Raw genomic sequence first — 10,835 nt, 5'->3', positions numbered from 1 at the left:
TAATTCGCTACCAAGCATAACAAAGCGTGTGGCATAAAGATGCTAGTACTTTACTGTTCTTATATTTCTGCTTGCAGATTATGCAGAATTCTTGTTGACCAGATTTACCAAAAGATAGTTAAAACATTTCATTATAGGTGTATCCTTCACTGATGAAGTGTAAAGCTAATTTTGGTGGCAAAGAACTAAATGATGCGCAACACCCAGACACTGAGGGCTTGATTCAATTGTCTCAACAAAACTCTATCGTGTCATTTGAGACGCTGGAGAGTTGGGGCTGTCAGACACATGGAGCTGTCAGATATGACACCCCAAGAACATAAGGAAGACTTATACAGTTTTGGATTTGCATGTGAATGCCACGCGGGAAATCCTGAGCATCTCAAATGTCACTAGATGCTTGTGTGTAAGCAGCTGAATCAAGCTCTTACTGTTCTTATATTCCCATAATAGTGATGCTCACTGGCAGCATATAAAATAATTCATTTTTATTCCTTTTGTTGCTATGGGCATAGTCTTACTTCATTACAGTAGTTCTTTGTGTTAACTTCATTGAGATTTCAACGCTACTTTTGAAAACAAGGAAAATTCCAAAACAAATTGTATAAGAGCTTAGATAACAATGGCTTCAAAAGAGAGCATTAATCAAGACCTAACCCCTGGTGCCTGAATAACTTTCAAAAGGAGACAAACAGTGTTTGTTTTGCTTTTTTTTTCTCAGCTCAGACTGTCCAAACTGAACTTAAGCCTGGGGCAAACGGAGTTAAAAAAAAAAATTAGTTGAAGCTGAGTTTAAAAAAAAAGAAGAAAAGAAGTCTATAATGCTCATAATCAAAAAATGAAAGAAGGCCCAAATCAGATCTCAACCCAACTTTACAATGGTGTGATGACATTGATTTCTAGACGATTGTGTTGATGTAATTGAAAGCAGAACTGGGCCAGTGCGTTATATTGGGAGCATGGAAAAAACACAGAATTTACAATTCACAGAGAATTTTAAAATATAAAATTTACAAATAATGTCTATAATGTCTGTTTGTTTTGTTGGGAATATTTATACAAAGAAGCTTTTGGTATTTAAAAACTAATTGTCCCCTTTCACATTGTTCTGACTGAAGCAAGTTATCTTCTGTTTAAGACATCAAAGTTATTTCCACAGCACCTCAGTATGATGTCACTAAGAGAAGATCAACATCTGAATTAGGGAATAAACCACTGGAAAAGAGGGAATACAAACCGATTAGACTGAAACATTATTCACTACTAGAGTTATGTTTTTGGAGAATAAATGTTATCAATAAGACTGTGAAAAGGCATTAATGAGAAGACCTTCAATTTTAAAACCTATTTTTTATTATACAAACCTGACAGATGTTTGTTCTGTGTGTTCAAACCATGTGAGTGAAAATGTCATAAATTGTTATATATTGTTATATATTATCCTTATCTACACAAAGAGCTATAAGTGTCAGTAGGGTTTCTGTGTACGGATGTGGCAGAGAGTGCTCTAACAGCATGCCGTGCAAAGTAACTGAACAACAGGATAACTCACCTCTTTTGCCAACAGAGGCAACTTTCTATATACAGACTGTATGCAGGGAAACAGTGATCATTATTTTAGATCTCTAGCTAGGTTATCTGAAAGAAAGGCATTCATGTAAAGGCACAAAAATGTTAAATCTTCATTCAGAATTTGAAAAAAAAATCAGAAAATGTTAGTTAAAGTCTGCCACTAAACTGGTGTTAAAGACCACTAGCCAATATGTTGTAGGTACATTATGAGAATTGTTTATATAAAAAATAAAAATACATAGCATATTTTGACAATGCAAGACAGATATTTAAAAACAATCTGAAAATTTTCATTCATATTTATAACTCATAAAGAGGACTCCCTCTTTGCCCGAAACCTGAGCCCATTCTTACTATCAGCTAACACTGTACTATTTTTGCCTCTTTTATTATTCCTGGTATCACATGCTACTAAGAGAGGATTTAGAGTAAAGTATGCAATTACAGTGTCAATGAAAAGTGACTCTAATGAGGCAACAGACTGCAGTTTGTACGTAAATCTACCTGGCAGAAGCAGAGGCGAGCCTGCTCTTTATGTAGCAGCAGGAGAAATCGTGCCCCAGGCTGCACAGTTTGCTTCCCTACTGTTCAGGCCCTCATTTCCCAGGTGATTTGCTCTTTAGATGAAGTGGGTCTTTGGAGCAGGTCTCTGCCTATAGCAGTTTAGGTATGATCTGAAGTGCACAGACAGCAAGAAAAAGCAGGTAGATGACTTCTCTGGCACATTTGCTCATGGACAGCTTGCAAGCTGGCTCTACAGTTTAGGCTCAGATTGTAATTGTCTACTTTCCTGAAATAGCACATTGAATGTCAGGGCTGGAAATGCTTCAGAATACACAGGTTTTTTTACACAAATATTTACATGAATACAGCTTCTCGCATGATTTGCAGTTCTTGCAGAACTCCCTTTCTCCTGTGTGTATCTCTCCCACCTTTTGTGATTATTATTTTGCAAGAGGCTTGGCCTCAAGAGAATTAAATTGGCTGAAAACAGATCGACTGACAACAGATGTATGAAAACTCAGTTTTTTGCTTGCCTCCTTGAAGGTCAGTAACAACCGTAATGCCTGGGAGAGTAGATTCCCAGGCAGGCCATTGGGTGACGTTTCTTCTATGCACTTCTTTCCCACAGTTTATGGAGCTGATTCAAAGCTCATGGAATCACTGGGAATATTACAGTTATCTGCTCTATGTCTTAGGTCAAGTACCCCAAGCCCCAAAAGAAAACCATTTCTGACCAGTATGTTTTGTTTCATTTGAACACTTGTGTCTCTTACGAACTGTTAAAGTGGTTTTATTGATTCTTACAGCATGATTGGGCAAACGTCTGACAGTGGCAATGTGCCAGGAGGACTTTCCAAAGCACCTGCTGCTCCTGCCACTTGGCCTGAGCACTTGTGACCTCTGCTGTGACAAGGAAAGAGCTGAGTGCCTCCTGCTCTGCTTTCTCTTGCCATTCCTGCTGCCTTCCTCCCAGCTTGTTCTAAGTTAGATGATGCAAAAATTACAAAACTTCTCATGACTAAGGATCTGTCTTCATTGTGGTTTTCCTGTAATTCTCAGAGTAGTGTGGTGGCATCAGTAGAGCATTAGCCATGTTGGGAATGTTGCTGTTGATCTGCAGCCTTCCACCCCCCCCCCCCTTTTTTTTACTGCTTTTTAGTGGAGCTACACTGTGGAAGACTGGCAAATGTGACAGCAACAGTATTGGTGATCCACATGCACTTTCCTCTCCCTCTTATTAGCACTGACAGATCTGCTAAAGCAGAAGCAGGAGAATTGCAGAAAATCCCCACCAGGGATTTTTTCATATCACTTCAGTGTAGCCACAGATATTGAAGGGAGAAGCAGGAAGTATCAGAATGGAGAGACGTCAAGGCAGGAGAATTTTCTACTTATCCTGACATACAGATGGGTTTAGTGCAGATACATGTGCTTGTTGTATGTGCGTGTTGCACTTATCTGTTTCTCTTCTTTAGAGACAAAAGATGGAACTCTCCCATGAGCGCAAATGAAACGACTGGTTTGAATTAGATCTGTTTAGTCACAGAGCTGTTGTAGCTGTGATGGTGTAGGAATGTGAGGCAGAGCAAAATTTCTAGCTAAAGGTAGTGTATTTTATTAGACCAGATAGTACGGTTAGAAGAAGCAGACACACTGTCAGGCACACAAGCCTTTCATCAGATTTGAAACAGAATTTTTTACTGTGTGCAGTGTCCAAGGACTGTCCTTTGGGCACAGTCGTGTGTTTCTTGAATTATGAGTGCTCAGAGTGCTTGTATTTCCCCTGCCTCTGCTGGTTTAATTTCCATTCAGTGACTGGTCCTGAAGGGCTATATAGCTTGCCTCTCTAAGAGAGCTGTTATCTGTGAATCATTTCACTGTTGATTCTTTTCCTGATGTAGTCAAAATAATGCTCAGAAGTGGCATTGCAGCCAGTAGGGAATGTTCGGTCCAATTTTAGTTTGTTGAACTTCTTGGGACTTTTACAGAGTGGAGTTATATTAGAAATGGTTTCTTATTGACTGTGGAGAGTTCTTTAAGATGGGGTCTCAACTCTTGGTAGATATTTACCTGGAGAGAAAGTTTAGGCTTTCAGAGAGGACAGACTGTTCAGCTCAGAATAGGGGGCATTTAGATAGGTAGACTGGTAATGTTGGAAAGCCGAATGATTCTCTCAGCCCCAGACCTAGGCTGTTGGGTAGTGCTGTGATTTTTTCCCCTGATAGTTTTCTTTTCGCTGAGGTAATCTATTTAGTCTTACACCTTTTTTGAGGCAGGAGTTCTTTAGCAATGGTTCAACGTCTCAGGACTAACAGTTATGTTGTAACGATGATGCATATCAGCTCAGCTACATAAACGATGTTAAACTAGAAGAGAGAACAGCTCAGGGTACATGACAGAAGAAAATTCTTGAGCTTGCTGGTCCTTGGATTTACTTAAAGTAGAAAAAAATGTTATAGCTCTGCTTTCTTACAGGACACTTAATGGCCTGTTCCTGTTTTTTCAATTTTTGTAGGAAGTGTCCCAGAGGAAAGGCGTGGGTTGTATCAGCTGGGAGGAGAACATCAAACTCCCAGCTGTGATAACCGTCTTGCGGCCACTCATGGCACAGAACAAGAGTTAGGGACTCAGACCTCAGGGAATGCATTTGAAATGCTGCCAGTTTAGCCAGTCCCTTCCTACTCCTGAATTAGCTGCAATCATGTCAACCAAGAAGCTACGTAATATGGCAGCACAGTACAATGTGAGCTGGAAAAGAAGTGTTACCACGGTAAGAAACTGATGAATCCACATTGGAGGATTTATGTCATACTGGGCAGCAATTCTTTTTGCTTACTTGATGGTGATGCTTTTACATAGGAACAGAGGAATAAAGACAGCTTTTAAGTCATTAAATCTAGTCTTCCAAAACAATAAATCTCCAGCCCTGAAGAAAAATAGAAACTCCACAAAGACAGAGTCTCATAAGAACATTCAGGGTTTCCTATGTTCAGCTGAAGCAGGAAAAAAAATTGTGTCAGCATTTCTGTTCCCATATTTCAGAAAAGAATAGGAAATGAAGTTTCCTTTCTCTTCTTTGAGTTTTAAATTAGTGTAATCCTTTGAACTAGTTCTTCTTCAGGTTGGCCTTCATTTCACATGATCTGCCCTTCCTTTGCATATTAGATTCAAGTTTAGAAAATGTTCTAATCACTGCAAATATAAAATCAGAAAAGGGTTCATCTTCATCAGGTAGCAGTATCTAAATCTGAGCTATCCTTTACAGAAGAAAAAAAACCACACATAATGCCTGCTTTTATTTGTTCTGTAATAAATTGCAATAAAATAAATTATTGCAAGGTAATGAAGCATTCAACTGGAAAGGAAGAGGAAATGGAGATAATCTGAGTATAAGATTGGCACAGGAGAAATTTGATAGAAATCTTCAATTCTCTTTATCAGTTAAGCAGGGAACAAGACAGTTTTTCTGCAAGGACACTTTACATCCCTAAGTGCTGACTGAAAACCTGATTTGATGGAAGAGCTGCAGGACTTTGGGTGTGATTTAGGTGTCTGGGCATCTCCCTGATTACTTTGAAACCTGCCTCAGCACCTAGCAAGGCTTCCCCTGAATGGGTCCCACTTTGTCCCGGAGCTGAGGTGCATCCAAGGCACCTCTGATTGCTCCTCTGCACACCCACCACTGGATGCCACACTACCTGTTCTGTGTATATGATGGGGTGGAAGTGGTGGTGGCTTCATGAGCTGGGACACAGAATCAAGCCAATGCTGGGAAAGGTACTCTCTTTGTCCCCATTCTATCTCTGCAGATGATGCAAGGGTAAGTTAAGGGTAAGTTACACCAGGCCGCTTTAACTTGTCAACACCCACAGACGTTTACAAAATGCTATGTGTACCTGTTGCAAGGGGAAAACCCATATAATATGATTATATTCCTCATGGAAATTATTTTACAAAAATTACTTTCCTAGTTTTTTACATGTTCTTAAACATGAAAGGGCCTAATTTTCCTTCAGTGGTCTTATAACAAAGTCAGTGGGCCACCAAAGTCAGTGGTCAGAGGTGTGCAATAGTACTCTCAGAGAAGGAACTTTTTTCTGATGTGCCTAAAATAGTAGAGCTGCTGATAATAAATGGCTATTCACTGAATCTATGAAGAGTATGATAGCAAAACTGGAATTGAAATAACACTTTATTAGAGCTTCAGAATTCAGAGGGTCCTTCATAAAATGTAATAACTGTAACCATTTATATCTGGGACATCTGTTACTATATGGAAAGACTTGAGTGCTGTGGTTTTTGTGTGGAATATAAGGCAATTTAGGGCTGTTGTTCATAACTGTTTCTTTCATTTATGAAAATGTTGAAGTAATCCTGATCTGAGGTATGATACTGAGATTGATACTGTTTTAGCTGACTTTGGTAACTATAAAACTTGCAGCTTTGAGTGATGCAATTTAAATAGGTAATGCTTGGAGATTTATGTTGAGGAATCAGTAAAACGGTGAGAAATAAATGGGAGGAAAGAATAGAGCTGCAGGCCTAGCCCTTTTAAACAAAACTACGTTGTAACTAAGGCAACTGAAGTTGCACCTGTTTACAACAATGTGGTTCCTGGCCTATGATAACAGTACCAAATGAAAAGGGGAAAGCTGATAGAATCATGTATATTTACCTTTGGTATCTAATAGATGGCAAGAACAATTCACAAAAAAGCCCGCATAAAACTGCTAGAGATAGTCAAGCCAAATGATAATCTTTATTCCATGAAAAGTCAAGTCTATTGTATAAAAAATACAGTGGATATGAGAAAAATTAGGATCTAAATACACTGAAAGACTTATCTATCCAAGTTTCAGTAACTCAGTACTGAAATAAAAAATGAAACAAACATATCTGGATTGCCTTGTTTTTTAATAAAACAGACCACTAACTAAATGCGAACATGGGCTTCTGTTTTGGTATTTTGATAGTGCAATGGCCTAAAAAGAATTAGAGCATGAATGCAGAAGCAGTGTGAGTTTTGAACTTGTATTCATGGGTGATATTGAAACAATATAAGCTCAGGAGTCTTATATCCTATGGTGAGCTCAAGACTCAAAACATAGCACCAACATAAAGGAAGCTGTGAAATGCAAATGCCAAAGGAGGGATGGTCGTATTGCCCATGTTATATATAAGCTTTCAATTCATATCTGAAATTCATTAATTATTTTGAGTTTGCAAAAGCTTGCAGTAATTTTCTGAACTGATCACCAAATTTCAGATATTGACCATGGTGAGAAAGGGTTAAGTGAGTTATCCCATCTGACAAAGATTGGCCAGGCCTCACCCAATCCAAATATAAGGGAAGTGTGAGTTAAAGAGGTGAGATAGAGAAATGGTGGTGTGGTTTAAGCGGATCTGAGACAAGAGCCCTAAGAGCATTCAGATCTGAAGAATGTTAACCCGTTTTTGAATAGAGACAAGCCCCAGGAAAGGGCAGTGCTGACTGTAAGATAGTCACTATGGAGGTGACTCATGAAGACATGTGCCTATTTCGCAATGACTTTGGTGACATTGAAGCAGGTGATTAAATGTTTTCTTTAATAGTGGTAGTTCTCTGAAGCAGGGGCGTTGGTCCCTATACTTTAGGAATAGGTGGGGTAGAAGGTCACAAATATAATTTTATGGAAAACATTACCTTATAAGAAAACAAAAAGCTAATTTCTTCCTAGCGTAGGGTGAAGGGCTTAAATAACTATTTTATTAATATTTGCTCCAGGATTTCTGTTTTTTGTTGTTGTTTTTGTTGGGGTATGTTTGTCTGTCTGTTTTTTAAGAGGTCTGGAAAGGTTACTTTGGCCTTGAGAAGCAGTAACATCTGTTGGAGTTAGACTGGGTTGTTGACTGAGCTCAGCACTGAGGGAATATGCAGTCTGACCAGCTCATCTCTACCCAACAGGCACAGTAGCAATCAGCGGAAAAGTTTATATAGCAAGAAGGAGCCTCAGACAGATGGCAAGGGGATAGTCTATTCATACCAAAGAACATAAGCCACAAAAATGCATCTTTAACCAAGCTTTCACATTAGCTGGCAAAAATACTCTTTTCAGTCACACCAGAAAGGTCTTTCTGTTGAATGCTCCTTTTCATCTGATGGTCCAAAATCTTAAGGCTGATTATTGGTGAGTGTGATAAATAAATACTGCTTGCTGCTCTGAAAGTAAATAGTTGAAAAGCTTTAGAGAATTTCTGTCCCCTGGATCATCCGGCTGAACCAGAAGGTACTGCAGCTGTATAGCATCTAAGTCCAGCTCAAGCCTGGACATAAGAAAAAATAACAGTCTTATCAGCAAGAATATTTATTGTTTAGGGGAAAAGTTCTCAAAACAGCAGAGATTTAACTAATGACTGTTTTTCCAAACACCCTTGGGAACTGCTTTTTATATGTGAATGAAAAATTCAGATGGCAGCAGACGATAGTAAACAAACACAAATGCTCTCAAAACATAGCTGAAAATGATATTTTTCTGTATTATGACTGAACGTGTGCAAACAGCAGTATTGCTGATGCTAAAATGATCCCCGTGATAAAGGTGATGTGGGATTATTATTTCTTTTCAAGACTCATATTACCGAATTACACTTTTAAACTAGAATAATTTTTACACAATTATTCAGGAAAACAAACAAAAGAACTACACTGGTCAAAACAGCTACACTAGACGTTGATATCAGACAACAGAGAAACTCTCAGGTTAATGGTAGGTAAAGAGGTTAGAAACAGCTCTGTGAATTACAAAAGAAGATGGTGATTACAGATTTTTGCTTCTGGGTTGTTGCAGACAGAGGAGAGGGGCCCACCAACCTATTTTAAGGTCATTAAAGAGCGCTTGCTGTATTTTGGAAGTTGGAATAAGAGGCTGAGGAAAACCAAACTTAAGTAACTAAAATTGAAATTAAAAATAAAAGAGTGAAAATAAAAGTATTTTTATATTCATGAAAAAAATGGTGCCATGTGTTCTGCATGTTACTATATTGTGGTAACTAATAAGACGTGGGTCAGTGCTCCCTGAAACTTTGACAATTGAACAAAAAGATGATCCTATTTTGAAGACTCGGATCCTGAAGCCTTTACTCAGTTTTCCATTAAAAGAAAGGACGCATTGATTCCTTAGCATGCCAAAGCAGTAAAAAGTGAAAACAAAAGACATCACAATTCAGGGTGAAATTGCATAGGTCTGTGGCTGACCCTTTACAGAATAGCAAAATCCATTCCTGGGTGCCCAGGAAAGTTATCAATTGCGATGAAGAACGATTAAATGAAACCATTTGTTAAGCGTTTTGAAAGAATCAAAGATAGGAGTCATTAGTCTTTGCTTCATATCAGCGCTGCAATTTCCCAAATTGGCACAAGAGCCAATGTGTGTGGAAGAACAATTGGTAATTTCCAAAGAATATTAACTTTCTTTAAAAAAGGAAAAGAGAGAGCGAAACAGGGAGGAAGTTTTAATCTCCAGTGATTTACAGAAAACATAATAGAGGGAAATGTTGAAAAAGCCTATGTTCTTGGATCTGGATCTTGATAAGTATAATGTAAAGATTAAAAAAAAAAAAAAGCTTTCCACCCTTCCTTAAACTGTATTTATGAAGTCTTCTTTCATCTGTTTGCATAGACACACCCTGTTAGACTCCAACGTCCCACAATTCACCCCCTGAATTTATGAAATTTCATACTCTTAAAACACTCATCGTATTTGGCCATGAGAGCTGCAAATGTTATGTCAGGTGCATGACACATGTTTAAGCTATCACACTTGATAGCACAACTTAAGTGCATGTGAAAACCCTTCATCTGAGAAAGAGAAAAAGATCTTAAGATTAAAAGCCCTTTGCTGAAGTTTAGGAAAGGTGTTTTTTCTGAGCTTATACAGTATTCCAGGACTTGGCCCCGGTAGCTTTTTGTATTCAGACAGTAATCCTTTCTCTTTGATTTAATTATTTAATGTAAAAGCTCTAGACAATCAATAAGCAATAGTATTTAGTATTTGGCTTCTATAACAGTTATGCATTGAACCATCAATTTCCAAGTTCACAGGAAAGGTGTAAGGACATTATCACTAAAACTGACTGTTGATTGATCAACGACATGGTAGATACTAATGGGACTCGCAGCTCACAACACCTGTTTATTAAACTACAGCAGGGCACAGAGTATGTTGGGGCAGATTTTTATCAAAGTTATCTCAAACCTTATCAAAGTTATCTCAAACCTTTTATCTTCAAAAAGTATTGACTTTAAAAGAAAAAGAGTATCTTGTTTCAGAGTAAAACGGTGTTGTTACTGTTCTGGTCGTTTTTCCAGATGCCTGAAGCATACTGTGGCATAGTTACCCTTACCACAGGGATGGGCTGTCTATTCTGTGCACTGCAGGCATCTAGATTTTCAGCTTAAAAGCAATGGAAACTATGCCTAGAATTTTACATTAGGAATGATTGGTCACGTCAGTCAAACTGTTTGATTGCAATGTGTGCGGTGTCACTGTGATTGCAAAGGGCATTTGTAAGGGTTTGTTCAGATTTCTGCCTCACTAACCATTATGTCACCACATAATATGGATTGTACGTATGGCTTGTGTATATATCTAAACATATACATGCATGTAAATAATACTCTCTCACAAATACGTATATATATTTTGTACATATATAGATTTTCAAATGGAAGGACCTAGTCCAATTGTCCTTATTTAAATAAAACTTGTCTAATTCTAAGT

The sequence above is a fragment of the Struthio camelus genome, chromosome Z, assembly GCF_040807025.1.
Source record: "Struthio camelus isolate bStrCam1 chromosome Z, bStrCam1.hap1, whole genome shotgun sequence".
NCBI classification, from domain to species: Eukaryota; Metazoa; Chordata; class Aves; order Struthioniformes; family Struthionidae; genus Struthio; species Struthio camelus.
Note: the sequence above shows the minus strand (reverse complement) of the source record.